Raw genomic sequence first — 15,696 nt, 5'->3', positions numbered from 1 at the left:
TCTTCTGGTCACATAGTTATTATGCTGGCAGCTGATGACAGCTGCAGGAACTCTCAGCCCATGCTCAGAGTGACTTTAAGTAAAACGTATTGAAAGGTTTAAATAGCAGTGCTGGCTTATTCTAACAATGGGTGCCTCTACAATGGGTACCTCCCAGTGGTTGCAAAGCTGGTCTCTGCCATCAAGCAGGAAACACCTGGGAAACTGTGAGTCACTGCCCTGTCCTCACCCTAGCACCTTGCCTGACATTCACTAAATATTTCTCATTCTTTTAGTTGTGAGCCTACTCTTTAAGAGCCATCTCTCCAGGCAGCTAAATATTTCTTAAGTATTGATATCCGATCTAGACAATGGGGAAGAGACTTTAAGATGTAGTGGTTGAGAGCTAGAAACGTGGCTTGGTGGTTAAGAGGAAGAAACGTGGCTTAGTGGTTAAGAGCACTTGCCCTTTTCCAGAGAACCCATTTTCGGTTCTTTGAATCCAAGTTGATCAGCTCACAAGCACTTGTGTCAGTTCCAGGGGATCTGACTCTCTGCTCCAGGTTCCGTGTACCAGCACACATATGTGAACACACACACACATGCATGCACACACACACACACACATTCACATGTACACATACATATGCACATGTGCTCACACACACCCATACATACACACACACATACACACACACACACATGAGCATTCACAAAAATAAAAGATAGAATTATGGAGGTAAACGCTCATCATGCTAATGAAGAAGTACAGCAGAAATGATAAAGCTTCTCCTGGTCTGGGAGAATGCATTCAGAGGAAGGTGATCACTTCAGCCCCGCCCCCACCCCCACCCCCACCCCCACCCCACCTGTATCTCACCAAAAAGAACAGACATAGCGGGTGTGTACTTAGGACATCATCATCTCTCTCATTTTCAATGAAAACATGTTTTCTTGAGAAAGAAAAAGAAGCTAGAAGATATAATAGGATGAGTCACACTCATCTCCATCCCTTCCTCTTCTGTCTCAGGGGTGAGGAACTAACCTTGGAGCCTTGCTTTTCTTATCCATAAAATTGGAAAAATTTACCTTTGAAAATTGATATTAGGTTCATTGTTTCTATGTAGACGATTCATTGTCTGCCTCACTTACAGTAGGTTCTCAGTATGTCTACTGAATAAATGACAAAGGCAAGGGATCACTAGGACTTTCTCTGTGGCTGGGGGATGTGTCATAGCTGACTAACGATAGCTTTGCCAGTAGTAGAGTCCCTGTGTTTACTTTTGTCACCGCTACTTATTTCTAAGAGGCATTGTGGGCATATCCAGGACATTTATCCATGACATCATCCAATTCATTATCATTACGCTTAAGTTCTATGATGGTATTCTAATCAATTGGGGAGAAAATTACGCCTGCCATGTTTAGTAAATAAAATCACAAGCTAACTAGTTAAAAGTAAATTTCAGATAAACAACTTTTTTCATGAAAGTATTGTTTTCTAGTTTTTTTGCTTTCATAAAACATCCTAGCCAAAAGTAATGTGTGGAAGAAAATAATTGATTTGGCTTACAATACCAAGTTGCAGTTCATCATTGAGGGGAAGTCAAGGCCACAGTCAAGAACAAGGAGAAACAAATGCACCCAGACTGTCTTCTGCCTGCTTGCTCTTGTCTAACTTTCTCCTATCTCATACAGCTCAGGATGCCTGCCTAGAGAATGATGCCACCCACAGTGGATCAGGCCTTTCTTCACCAGTTAATAATCCAGACAATCCCCTACATACATGTCCGTAGACCAGCCTGATCTAGAAAGTTTCTCAGCTGAAGTTTCTTAGGCAATTCTAGGTTGTGACAAGTTGACCTTTAAAATCAACCACTAATTTGACTTATTCAAAACCCTGAAAGTGCTAACGCTAAAAAAGTGTTGCTACTCTTTATGTGGAACATGTTTATAAAGTATTTATTGTTTGCTTACAGGTGAAATGTAACTCTGTTTCCCAAGTCTCTGGGGGCCTCTGATAATCCTGAGCTAAAGACAGCAATGTTGGAGGTACAAGCACCTCTTCCATTTCTCCAGATGAGAAAAATCAAACTTCAGAAAAGTTAGTCACTTAGTAAAGGCAACCCTGGTAAAGAGCAGCTGAGCCAGAACCAAAACCAAGTCTCCTAGCAAACGCTACAGAATGCACAGGACCCAGACTTTCTCATCAGAAAGCCTTACTGATCAACCCAGGAAAACTCCTTTGTAATCGAAAGGAAGGAAGGAAGGAAGGAAGGAAGGAAGGAAGGAAGGAAGGAAGGAAGGAAGGAAGGAAGGAAGGAAGGAAGGAAGGAAGGGGGATAGGGAGAGAGAGAGAGAGAGAGAGAGAGAGAGAGAGAGAGAGAGAGAGAGATCAAGCCAAGCAACTGGACCCTTTATTTAGTATAATTTTCATACAGCATTCACTGCTCTTAAAGTTGGACTCTCCTAACTCTTTCTCTATAAAGACAGTGCCAGGCAGTCCCAAGGAATGGCTGTTATCATTTTTCCTCAGAATCTGTCCTCTCCTTTCTGACCTACTTGAGACCAGCATAGTGATTAGCATGATGGACAGCTGGTTCTGCTATTGGTGTCTACTGGACCCTGGGGTTGCTAACTTAATCATAAATGGCTTTGTTTGGGGACACACCCAGACGCACAGACAGAGCAGTCCAGACCCTTTGGCTGAGGACAGGCAAGAAAAATAATTATCAGAGTAAGTCCTGTGGCACAAGGTATGAATTTTCATAATAGCCTCCTGAGCAAGGGAAAACGTCTGTGATTGGAAAGATTGCATCAGTGATGATGTGATCTGGAGTCTGACCAGTGCGGCTTCTGGGAGTGTCTCTGCTAAGTGACGGGGAACAGCACTGAGCCCCTCTAAAACCACAGCCACGGGAAGGGACCTGTGGGAAGGGACCTGCATGAATCACTTCAAGAAAGAGTCTTTTGTTTAAGTTATCAAAAGGGATAGGCTGCTCAGCCTTAAGCCAGAGAGAGTTTTGTTTATACATTTTGAGTTTACTTGGAGATTAAGGGAATTGCAGTATTAAAATCCATTGAATTGAACTCTTTAAATGGGTCTGGGTTCACAAGAATCATGAAAGTGGATATAAAGGTAATTATTTATTCTAGTTTCAATCGTCACCCTTACCTACTCCCCTTGTGACAGATAAGTGAATAAAACAGTAATTGTTAGCTAAAGTCTGGAATTCCATGAATCCAGTAAGGCCATTTTATCTGTTCAGAGTTTGGAACTTGGGAAGTGTTTGGGTGGCTCCCTTTATCTATCAGTGGGATGTTTTTATTTGTGAGTTAATTACAATATGACAATTTTTATCTTAAAAACATCATTCTGTTTATTGGGCATGAATTGCCTTTATAAACCTCAAAAGACCAGAGATGTGCACCAGGAAGAAATAGGCTGGTACTGTCATACAACTGGCTGGTTGGTGGCAAAGTCCAGTTTCATACTGGAAAACGAAGCAAAGCAAACTAAAGAAAGCAACAGAAAGAGCATCTACACAGCCCTGTCGGCTGCATGGAACCTGCCATGTCACAACAACCTTAACCACAGAGGGTATGAAGCAACCTGGACCCATGGGAACCTGAGATCTCCTGTGTACTTGACATGGTACCCACAGAAGTGTGTCTTCCAAAACCTGCCCGAATCTTAGATAAGGCAAGACAACAATAGTAAATGAATTTACTGAGTTGAAGGATGTCCAAGGCAAATAAGAATAATATAACACACACACACACACACTCCTGAGTTCTACCCTCAGAAGCAAGATCCTGCCCTCTACTCTCAGAAGCATAACTACCCCCAAATTAACCCTTAGCCAACATTAAAGCCAAGCTCCTTGCCAATACGAGTAAATGATTAGCTGCCACTTAGAAAACTTTAAGACATAATAAAAGCAATTTACAGCAAGCCTGTAGCCAACATCAACTTAAATAGAGAGAAACTCAAAAGCCATTCTGCTAAGATTAGGAACAAGACAAGGTTGCCCACTCTCTCCATACTGATTCAGGGTAATACTTGAAGTCTCAACAAGATCGATAAGACAACAGAAAGATATCCAGGGAACACAAATAGGAAGTATATACACACACACACACAAGAAGTCAGAGTATCCTCATATGCTAGTGTAGTAAGTGACCCTATAATTTTCACCAGGAAACCCCTACATCTGACTCATGTTTTCAGCTAAGTAGCTAGATCCAAAACTAACACACAAAAAGGGTAGTTTTCCTGTATACAAATGGCAAACAGATTGAGAAACAACACCTTTCCCAATAGCCTCAAAAACATAAAATATCTTGGGGTAAGTAAAACGAAGCCAATGAAAGACTTATACAATCAAACTTGAAGGCATTAAAGAAAAAAAAAACTGAGGAAAATTTCAGAAGATGAAACGATCCCCCTTGGTTAGGTTTTTATGAGATTCCCGTGTGTAGCCATGTGTGTCTCTGCCTCTCTATGTGTTTCTTGTGTGTTTTCTTGTTTGGCTGATTTGTCCTGTTCTAACCTTCTTTTCTTTTATTACTATTCCTTAGATGTCTGTTTGTTTGGTTTTTTTTTTTTTAAGAGAAATAAAACGGGTGTGGATCTGGATGCGAGAGTCTGAGAGGAGTACAGAGACTTGAAACTGGAATCAAAATATATTATCTGAAAAAAATTCTTATTTTCAATAAAACACGTCAAAAACAAACAACTGTATGCCTCCTGCAAACTGGAAAATCTTTAAGAAATAATAGTAATGTTTCAGGAGACATTATTACCTTAGTAGGTCACAGCAACATTAAAAATCACTCAGAGATCAAGGAAGGAATTAAGCAGATAATGTACATTAATCTCTGTGACTACAATACTCATGACCCAGACCATATAAGAAAGCAACTCAACCAAGGAATAGCCCCCAACTGTTGGACAGCTGAAGATTCCAGCGTAGTTCCCAGCTGCACCCGCATGCTCTCACATAGTACCTGCACATTCCCCCTGCTTCGTGTTAAGCTGTGTAGCCACAGCACTAACAAACTAAACAGCCAAGTATGTTTCATGCAGTCATTGTTAGAGAGATGGGCGTTAGCGTGGGAAAAGAAACTCGAGAAGCTCAAGGGAGCCTTTTGTGAGTGGCACACTATTTCACATCTATTCAGTCTGGGAACAATTCAGAGAACTATAGTCCCCTCGTTTAAAACCTCAGGGTTAGACCTTAAAAGGCATTTTGTTTTCTTCAGGACTTGTTGTTATTGTTGTTGTTGTTGTGTAGCTTTGTTTTAGATTGTGCTACACTTAACTATTCGAAGATTTATACTGAAAGCCATTTTTTAAACTTAAAACCATCTAGTCCATTTTTTTTTAAACCAAAAGAAAAGTTTATTCTGAGGCAACCATCTAGTCCATTTTTAAAAGATCTATTTCATTATGTTTTAATTATGTGCACATGAGATAAGCACATGAGTGCAGTGCCCACAGAAGCCAGAAGAGGGCATCAAATCTGTAGTTGAAGTCACAGAGGCACTGTTAAGCCAATGGATGTGAACCCCCAGCCTTGTCTCCAGCCCTATATTCATTCTCAATTAAATCAAACAAATACTTATTGAGGGCTAAACATATGCAATTGTTGGGCTGGGCTGCAGAGAACCAGGAAAGAGGAAAAACAAACTCTCTGCTCTCAATGTCGTTACGACTGAGTCACCTTGTGGTTAACTTTAAATACGCACTTGTGTTGTTAGCAAAGCAGTTGTTTTTTGTGCCTGTGAATTCTACAAACCTATTCCAGCGGTGAGTCAGATGGCTTTTTTCTCATATCCAAGAACAATACGGAAAACAACTTGCCTAGTATATTTGCTTAGGTTAACACATGGAAAATATCAAACTAATCTGTGTAAGAATAAATCTAATAAATCTCTGTTTCCTGTTTGCTGAGGGGATCTCCTCCTCTGACATGTTCCTGTCCATCAGCAAAGTGGGGTCAACATCATGCCAATGCTGCTCCTCCCCTTGACGCCACAACTCTGCATGGAAAAAACTGTCATTTATATTTAAATAAATAAATAAATACAGTGTATTATATAAGCGTACCCTGGGGAATGATAAATGTCCCCAGAATCATGGTATTGCATATGCTGGTTTCATTTTTGAAAATGTCCAATATACTAGCATCCACTAACACATATATGTTTATTGTGTGCTACTGGACACGTGGCTGCCATGCACTGTAACAGTGAATTATTACTTCAGCATTCATTTCAGCCTAGTTTCTTGACAGTGTCACTCATAGCTCAGGCTGACCTTCAGCTGTGAATGATCCAGAACCTCTCATAGTTCACGCTGACCTATACAGCTGATGATGATCCGGATCCTCTGATCCTCCTGCCTCCACCTCCCAGATGCTGGGATTACAAGGGTAATCTTTGGCCACTGTGCTGAGCTCCCTCTGCCTCTTTCAAATCCCACTGCAGGGACTGAAGGGATGGTTCAGTGGTTGGAGCAGGTACTGCTCTTGCACAGGATCCAAGTTTGATTCCTAGTACCTACGTTAGACAGCTCATATAATTTAGTAAATTATAATTACAAACTATAATTTAGTTCCTGAGGATCCAGTGCCCTCTTCTGGACTCTCTGGGAACCTGCATTTTCATGAATATACCCATAAATGCATACTTTAAAAAGTAAAAGTGTGTTGAAATTCTACCAACACAAAGGACATCCCATATGCCCTAACATCATTTGTTTAGTGTCGTTTAAAAAGCAAAGCAAAGTCTTTCACTATGTGAGCGACCTCTGCCATTTCAATACTCCCCAGTTTTGCCTTACTTTATTTTTTCTAAGTGTGCCGTGCTAATCTCCTATAACAACTTCCTTGTTTTTATACCTTTTCACTTTCTGCTACCTCAGTGCCTACCTTATTAATCCTTACTTTTTCTCTCCAACTGGCCTCTCTTCTCTCTGCTTCCTCCTTACCTAAATTTGTTTGCATTTGCTTCAAAATACTTACTAAAAACCCTCAGCTCAGGGTGCCAGAGACTTTGCTACATTGCAGGGATTTCCATGAGAGAGACTAAGCCGCTCACCAATCACCAACAGCGTGCCTGTGCCTGTGCCTGTGCCTGAGGAGAAAGGCCCTGCGTGTTTACACAAAAACAGAAGCCTGTGAGGAAACACACACAGGGCATGAGGCTAGGGATGGGGCTGGGAGTGGAGTGAGGACATCCACAGAAGGATAACAGCTACATCCAAAGCTCAAATCAGACATACCTGCTGAGAATCACTTCCACCTTGTCTGGCTGTAACCAAGCCTATGCCTCCACCATTGCGTCTAGCCCAGGTTGATAAAACACAGGCATCTGTCTGCCTTCTAGAAATCACAGCAGCAGCTAAGGAGCTGTGTGGTACCAGCAGGTATGAGCACCTGCGGGTGGGGATCTCAGGGACACAGGCATCTTTCCTGAAGTTGGCAGGAGTTAGTCTCTTACTCCTAGCTCTTCCTGGACAAATATGTTTTCCCGAGGTTCAGTTGTCTCTTAGCCTTGACTCTTGCACCACATTTTTTCCCTCCCTGTTGCACACAAGCCAGTGATGAAAGTGAGTCTGCTGCCCTTCAGTTTGTCTCTTCTTCCTCCAGAGAAGGCAGAGAGCATCAGGGGTGGGGGTGGGGGAGCAGGTCTGTTTAGAGATGCCTCCTACACTTGTGATTTTATTATTTTTTGTCAGTGAGGTGACCAGCACTAGGCTGTATGGACGCCTATAAGCTAGTGGTTCTCACCTTTCCTAAAGCTTTGATCCTTTAACACAGTTCCTCCTGTTGTGATGAGCTCCCAAACATACAATTATTTTAGTTGCTACTTCATAACTGTAATTTTGCTACTGTTATGAATCATGAGGTAAATATCTGTGTTTTCCAATGGTCTTATATGACCCCTCCTAAAGGGTTGTGACCCACAGGTTGAGAACCTCTGCTTTAAGCCCATCCCTTGTATTGTATGCTTACACCAACAGAAGCCCAGGGGGCTTGCAGGAGGGTAAGCAGTAAAAGGATACAGGGCTTGAGGATTATAACACAAAGGAACCTTGTCCTACTTAAATACCTGATGTGTGTAAATTTCAGTGGGGGTCCATTTGTATTCATTGCCTGCGCAAGCCAGAGAACAACATCAGCTGTCATTTCTCTGGTGCCATAGACCTTTTGCTTTGAGACCAGGTCTCTTGCTGACACAGAGCTCACTGACAGGCTAATTTGGCTGAGGGTTCAACTCCAGGCTTCTTTCTGCCTATCTCTGACTCCCCAAAGCGTCCTCTCCCTCTCCCTCTCCCTCTCCCTCTCCCTCTCCCTCTCCCTCTCCCTCTCCCTCTCCCTCTCCCTCTCCCTCTCCCTCTCCCTCTCCCGCTCCCTCTCCCTCTCCCTCTCCCTCTCCCTCTCCCGCTCCCGCTCCCTCTCCCTCTCCCTCTCCCTCTCCCTCTCTCCCTCTCTCCCTCTCCCTCTCTCCCTCTCTTTCTCTCCCTCTCCCTCTCTCCCTCTCCCTCTCTCCCTCTTCCTCTCTTTCTCTCCTGTGTGTGTGTGTGTGTGTGTGTGTGTGTGTGTGTGTGTGTGTGTAAAGTCTGAAGACAATTTGTGAGAGTTGGTTCTCTCCTTCTACCAAGCTGGTCCTGAAAATTGAACTCAGGCTCTCTGTCTTGGCAGCAAGCACCTTTACCCATCCCTTCTTACCTATTTGGGATTTCTGTCATAAATCAGACAGCTCATTTTCTTTTTGTATTCCTCATGTTACTACTTTATGACATGGACTCTCCTTGGCCTTGATTCCTCTCATGTCTCCTTCTTTGAGAACACATCCAAACTTCTCCTGGCTTTTTCTCCCCTTCTCAGTCATAAGGAAACCTTACATATCCCACTTACACATGCTTAACTAAATGCCAGCCACTGCCTCAACACTGCTCTGGGCATTTACCACCTTCCCTATTTCATCTGCATACCTGTCATTTAGTGATTATCTGCGGGAAAGAGGCTTGGCAAAGCTGAATTCCGTGGTGAGATATAATTACATCCCATGTCTGTCTGACCTCAAAGCCCATCCCACATCTCAAGGAGATTGAGAGTGAGAGTCAGAATAGCATCGTCTTTTGTTTACAGTCCACATGAGCAAACCTGTACCCCTAAGAAAAGGAAACAACACAAAACAAATACAACTTGAGCTCAGGCACAGGGTGACTGAGGTTCAAGCTATTCTTGAGTCTGATGGTGAATCTGCTAAGAGATTTTCGTACTTAGTCTACAGATGCAATTGTTTATACCCACAGAGTCAAAGGTGTGGACGGTGGGTCTTTCAAGTACCGGGACTAAACAAAAACAGGAGAAAACCTGTTGAAGTGACTAGGCATCTATGATCTCCAACTCTGAGATGATGTCCACATAGGGCATGCCTTCCAGCTAGGAGTCCCCACACTGACTGCACCCAGACCTAGCACTGTGTTGCTCTCTAACCTTTCCCAGCCTCTTCCTATCACAAAGCAGTCCCTGGTTAGGAGGACCCCTTTGCTCTGCTCTGCTAGGTTCCTACTGACCAAGGAAGTCACTCTAGCAACAGCCACAAATTCTGTCCCTGGGGCATAAATAAATGCTCAACTCCTACAGTTCATGGGCCAATGAGGGCTTAAGAGGCCTCCAATCGATCCAACCTATTTTAACTAGCAAGAAACTACCTGGTAATACCTTGTTTGTATTTCTTGGAGGAGGGACACCAGAAACCCTTATTTCATTCCCCACAATAATCGGAGGGCACGCAGCGAGGGCAGCGCCATCTCCCAGCTGCTGATTACATCAAAGGCTTGAAGCACAAATTCAATTTTATGATGTTAATCTCAGCCTGCCACTCAGAAATTTTCTCTGAGGGACGTGATTTTTTTCTCTGGATTTCATTTTAAGAATGATTTTTTTTTCATCCTCAATCAATAAAGATATGTTTTCATCAAAAGACTCTATCTTGGCAGAATTCAATTGGCTACCTCAATCCCTTTTGGTGACACGGTATTAATTAAAATAGTTTATGTTGCACCTCAGCTGGCAAAAGAGGCCGTGAAAAACAGCAGCTCCTCAAAACACATGTTCTATACACGGCAACACGGAGGCCAGAAAATAATTTGCTCCTTCTCCAGGTGACAGGCATTAGCAATTCAAGGGTCATTCTGACTTGCTTTCTTTCACGGAAAAGAATAAAAAATAAAATAAATTTTAAAAAAGGCTGGAACTCTCCCTGTCAAGAGGTTTGTTTGTTTGTTTTGTTTTGTTTTGTTTGTTTTTGTTTTTTTTTTTCTGTAGAAAACGGAAGTGTAGGGAAATGGAATTCTCCAAATCCTGTCCTGTCCTTGTGGGCCCACAGAACAAGCAATCAATTGCCTCTGCATCCAGGGCATGGCAAAGCTGCTTAGAATCACTCTGTGTTTCTCTTAAGCTAAATAAGTAAATGGAAAGATGAGAAGAACAAGGCAATTAGAAAGTCCCTTTCTGAAGTAATGATTATAATTGGATGTACCATGTTTCTTAAAAAGCAGGCATGGAGAATTATTTAAGGTTTCTCTCAGCCGAAAGAGGAGAAAACTACTGAGTGTATCACAAAAAGTATTTGGATTCTATAGTCATGCATAAAGTGGGAGTTGATTCGCCCCAATGCACCCTTATGAAGTACCTGACACTGTGGTCTGCCAGACACTGAGAGGTCGCATCCCACTCCCCTGAGATGCATACAGATAAGGGATCTGTGTACCCTGAGGGATAAAGACTGCAGCTAGGTTTTCAAAAGATACATGGGATGTTGGACACATGGGATGTGAATTTGCTCGGCCTAGATGGGGAGTGAAGAGGATTCACAGTGGGGCCAAGTCAAATACTGAAATAATGAGATAGGAATTTATATTCAGAGCTGAGAGAAAATAGGGAACAATCTAATAAAATAGTTGATAACTAAACAAGCCCCACCTTCCTAGTCCTGAACTCATTCACTTGTTGTAACTCTTGATACACTAAGGACTTACTTCATCTGCAAGTGATTAGAAAAAAATTATTTGGGGTGACGCTTTCTTTTGGTACTAAAAATAGAAAAAAGAGTCAAATTAAGGGAAACCCTGTCCAGCCAGACTAGATAATTAGTGAGGTCTGGTCTCAGTGAAAAACCCTGCCTCAAAATGTAAGACAGGGGAAAAAAAGATAAAAACAAAAACAAAAACAAAAAACAAAACAACAACAACAAAAATACCACCTGATGTTGATTCCTAGTCTCTACACACATGTTTACACACCTGTATGATACCATACCACACACATGTTTACACACCTGTATGATACATATATAACACAGAGTCTCAGATATGCTAGAAAAGAGGAGAGGATGAGGAGGGGGGAGGAATAGGAGAAGCTGGAGACATGGCTCAGTTAATAAAGTGGTTATTTACCAAGCAAGCACAGAGATCTGAGTTTGGTTTCCAGGACCCACTTCTTGAAAGCTGGGCATGGTAGCATGCTTATATTCCCAGTGCTGGAGAGATAGAGACAGGCCGACTCCTGAGGCTCTCTGGCCAGCCTAGTCTTAGCAATCCCCAGGTTCAGTGAGAGAGAAAAGTGAAAGGAAATCAGGGAAGACAGCTGATGTTGATGTCTAGCCTCCACATTGGCACCTGTATACACAAGGAACTCACACACACACACACACACACACACACACACACACACCTGCAAGTGCACCATTTGCACAAAATGATGATTTCTATGAGATCCGCATCACCTTCGAGTTCTGTTCAAATGAAGACTCTTGGGATTTCCCACTGGATGGAACCTCTCACGCTGAGTCCAGGAGTCAGAATATAGACTAGGATTCCAGAGATGTTTATTCTTAAGCTAAGCAGCTTGACTGAACCTCAGCTTGCAGCTGTCAGGACCTTATGAATATCATCAACACAATGAACAAATATTCAAGTTAATTCACTAAGTCAAAGAAAACAAACAAAAGGAATGAATCCCCTCCCCTCCCCCAAATAATTCTCACCTAATTTTTTTTTTTTTTTTTTTTTTTTTTTTTTTTTTTTTTTTGCCAGATAACCATGCTTTGATGTGAATGGAGGCCTGGTCTGCTCTGGGCTTTCAGTGACCTACAGGGCTAGTGTGGACCCTGTAGAACATTTTTTTTTCTCTTCAATGAACAGAATCTAAAGTAATTAAATTCCTATTTCTGTCTAGTGGTGATACCTACACGGCAGGTAGAATTTTTCCACACTCTGCAGGGCATTGTAACAAAACTCCTTGAATTCATGAAGTCATAAGAGGCAGAAAGGGGCAATGTTCATTTATTCAGCCAACTTGCACAACACTTGAGAGAGGGGGAACTCACTCATGTGTACTCATCAGAATTGAAAGGGAAAGACTTCTGTATTTAAAAAATGATGCTGAAAGCTAACAATACCAAAAAGAAATCAAGATGGTAAGATTCTATAAAAGTTTCTTTTCGAAATGTTCAGTTAGCGTTTTGTGCTCCAAAATAATAAATCTATCCACCAATACCTCTTCCATAAGATTTTTTTTTCCTAACATTCACTCAAATAGCTCAGAAGGAAGCAATGAGTGGCGTTTGGACTAGTGACATCATCAGGCTCCTGTAGGAATGCAGATTACTTTTCTGATAGAGAACTGGTACAGAGCAGGAGGACCTTTCAGACTAAGGGCACACACACCTTGGTTAAAGCACCGCCCACAGTGTTTGGAGAACAGGACAGTAGCAACAGTAGGAAATACAATTTTAGGCTTTATTCCAAATTATACCAGATAATATGTTCTTGGTCGGCTTTTAAAATATATGTTTACATGTATGTGTGTGTGTGTGTGTTCGCATATGTGCCATGTGTGTGTGAATACCCCTGAAGGCTGAAGAGAGTGAGGCATCCCCTTGGTGCTGGTGTTATAGGCAGCAGTTATGAGCTGCCTGACTGTGTGCCTGGAACTGAACTCTCTCCCCTGGAAGAGCAGCAAATGCTCTCCATCCTAAGAAAAAGAACATTGGAGAAAGTATTCTCATTTGTTGAATGACTATTCACTGCAAGCCCTGTACTGTTCATGGTATGCATTCCTTCAATGCGCAGCACAACATCCTAGAGTATTAACAGCTCTAGACAGGAGGAAATGAGATATGGAGAGCAGAGTAATTCGTCTAAGGTCCCACCAATCCTGAACCTCATGTCCTTAGTCAGCTGCCAAGGAGTCCAGCATGCCAGAACACTTTCTGGAACCAAGAGGAAAGTCCACAGTCCAAATTCTGCAGAGCAGTGCTCCCCAGCACTAGATATAAATATCGGCATGCTAAGAAGAGTTCAGATAGTCTTCCTGATAAGTCCACATCCTGAAAGTTAAGAGAAAATGCACACATTCGCATGTGCGTGCGCGCGCGTGCACACACACACAGACACACACACACACACACATTAAGGACTTTTGGAGACCACAAAATCAATATGGGAAGAGACTCAGTGGGACTTCAAGAATGAGCTGTAACTGGAATTCAGAACACAGTTCAATTCTTTCCACCAGGTTCTCACTATAACCTCTGGCCTCTGATTCTGCATAGTCCAGATATCTTTTTTTTTTTTAAAGATTTATTTATTTATTATATGTAAGTACATTGTAGCTGTCTTCAGACACTCCAGAAGAGGGAATCAGATCTCGTTACAGATGGTTGTGAGCCACCATGTGGTTGCTGGGATTTGAACTCTGGACCTTCGGAAGAGCAGTCGGGTGCTCTTACCCACTGAGCCATCTCACCAGCCCCCAGATATCTTAAAAACGGGTTTAAAAAAAAAAAAACTACATTAAAAAGTGATTCAGAGAAGTCTCACCTACAATGAGCTGGCAGAGCAGTTACAGAGGCTACCACTATGAGTGATTATAAATATTATTATTATTAACAGAAATAACAGGCAAATTGTGAAGCTGTTGGGATATCTGAGAGCAGCAGCCTAAAAACCCTGGAATGGTCCACAACAATACTTTCAAGGTACTGCCAAATATCTCAGGATTTAACCATACTCCTTCTCCATGAGACTGAGAGAGCATGCACATGAGATCCCCAGATTTCTTATGTCCCCTCTTGGTTAAAGACAGTGAAAGTTCCTTTGCATATGGTAAAGTCTGGCCACTGACATTATCTTGAGAAAGAAGTTCCAATGTACAAATATCTATCCCCTTAAAGAAGTGGTGATATTGGACTCAACACAGAAGATTGACTTCTGTGGTTTTGAAAATCAATCCTCCTTTTAGAGTGTCACAGGAAGGACTACCCTTCTCTTTTAGTGTATTCTTGAATATACTTTTGAGGGACTTAGTACTGAACTAAGTAAGGAACTAAAGGAAACAAAGGAACAGGTGATGGAGAGAGAGAGAAGAGGAGGAGGAAGAGGAGGAGGAGGAGGAAAAGGAGGAGGATGGACTGCAAGTAAGCATAGCACTTGTTAGAAAAAGAGCTTACTTTTCCAGAATTCTTGAGATTCCTAGAAAGTAGGAGGAGGGGCTCACTGGCCCCCACCCCCTTGCAGTGGAGCTAACAACAGCTGATGACTTCAAGTCCAGGACAAGGTAGTAGGGGTGTGGCCCTACTAGATGGACCATGCTTCAGTGGAGGGCTCTAACACATGTTATGTGGGCAGCACAATCGGACTCCATGGATTATTTAAAAACAAAACAAAACAAAACAAACAAAAAATAAAAACCAACTTGATGTTGGGAAGGAGGAGTGCCATGGTGAAGTGGATTTAGGTGGGATTAAGGGACAGAGTGGAAGTGACTATGAATGATCCAAATACATTGTTTGCATATATAAAATTTCCAAAGAATTAATAAAAATATTGTATAGGGAAAATACACTTAAAGGTGGGGGTGGGGTGAGGAGGGGGGAGTTGGGAAGATAGAGAAAGCGAAAACCCTCTATGTGCACAGGGACAGAGGCAGACAGAAAAGGGAGACGACAGATTCTGAGTATGTGCATTAGCTGAAAAAGTATTCTCCCAAATTGGCCTAGTGTTCAACAGCTGACCTTGAACTCCTGAGACAGACGACCTCCAGGAGGAAGAAGAAAGAGTGTAAGGCAGAGCTGGGCTCTACCATTGTTAACTGTACACAAACGGGCTGGAAGGAAAGATTCCTGCTGGACTGGAAACACTGCCCTAGAGGGAGTCTTGCTAGCAAGTCACCTTACCCAGTTTTCTTAGAACAGGCATCCCCCTGCCCTTTCAGCCTCTCCCCGTCCAAACTTACAAGAGTCTGGTCTTGGTTAAGCAGGTCTTCTTGGCTGTCTCGGCTACAGGTGGGAGCAGGGGCTTTCCTCAGCTCTGTGTTGGGAGCAGCCTTCAGCTGTCACAGCCAGTAAGAGCTCACCTCCACCGGGTTCTTCCTACTGCTGCGGAGGGAGCTAGTTGAAAAGTCCGAGAAACTCTCTTCACGGGAAAAAAAAAAGAACTCTCCCAAAGCACCCGGGAGCAGTTTCCCAGCAGAACCCAAAGTGGGGACACTACATGCAGCTGTCCGCAGCCCACTCCCACGGATGTTCAGACTCCCAGAGAGGGAGGAGCTGGGCGCCTTCCCGGAGCTGAACCAAGCCCACAGGTGACAGGGCCGGGCTCAGAGGCCTCAGGTCGGATCCGCCCCCACCGGCCTC

The 15,696-nt window shown here is 42.8% G+C and overlaps 1 protein-coding gene across 6 annotated transcripts in view; it reads right to left on the bottom strand.

Annotated features, from left to right (window-relative positions):
- Wdr72 (WD repeat domain 72) overlaps window positions 1–15,665 on the bottom strand; it is a 172,873-nt gene extending 157,208 nt beyond the window's left edge. For 4 of the 6 annotated variants that reach the window (XM_006511283.2, XM_006511281.2, XM_006511280.2 and 1 more), the window contains exon 1: window positions 15,297–15,665. The gene's annotated coding sequence lies outside the window, so the exon portion shown is untranslated. Of the gene's footprint in view, window positions 1–13,223; window positions 13,390–15,296 lie in introns of all 6 variants that reach the window. The other 2 variants (XM_006511279.2, NM_001033500.3) reach the window with 2 other exon arrangements.
- Window positions 15,666–15,696: the final 31 nt, after the last annotated feature.

The sequence above is a fragment of the Mus musculus genome, chromosome 9, assembly GCF_000001635.26.
Source record: "Mus musculus strain C57BL/6J chromosome 9, GRCm38.p6 C57BL/6J".
In the NCBI taxonomy this organism is placed as follows: Eukaryota; Metazoa; Chordata; class Mammalia; order Rodentia; family Muridae; genus Mus; species Mus musculus.
The sequence above is the reverse complement of the archived record's forward strand: the minus strand, read 5'-3'. Positions and strand labels throughout refer to the sequence as shown.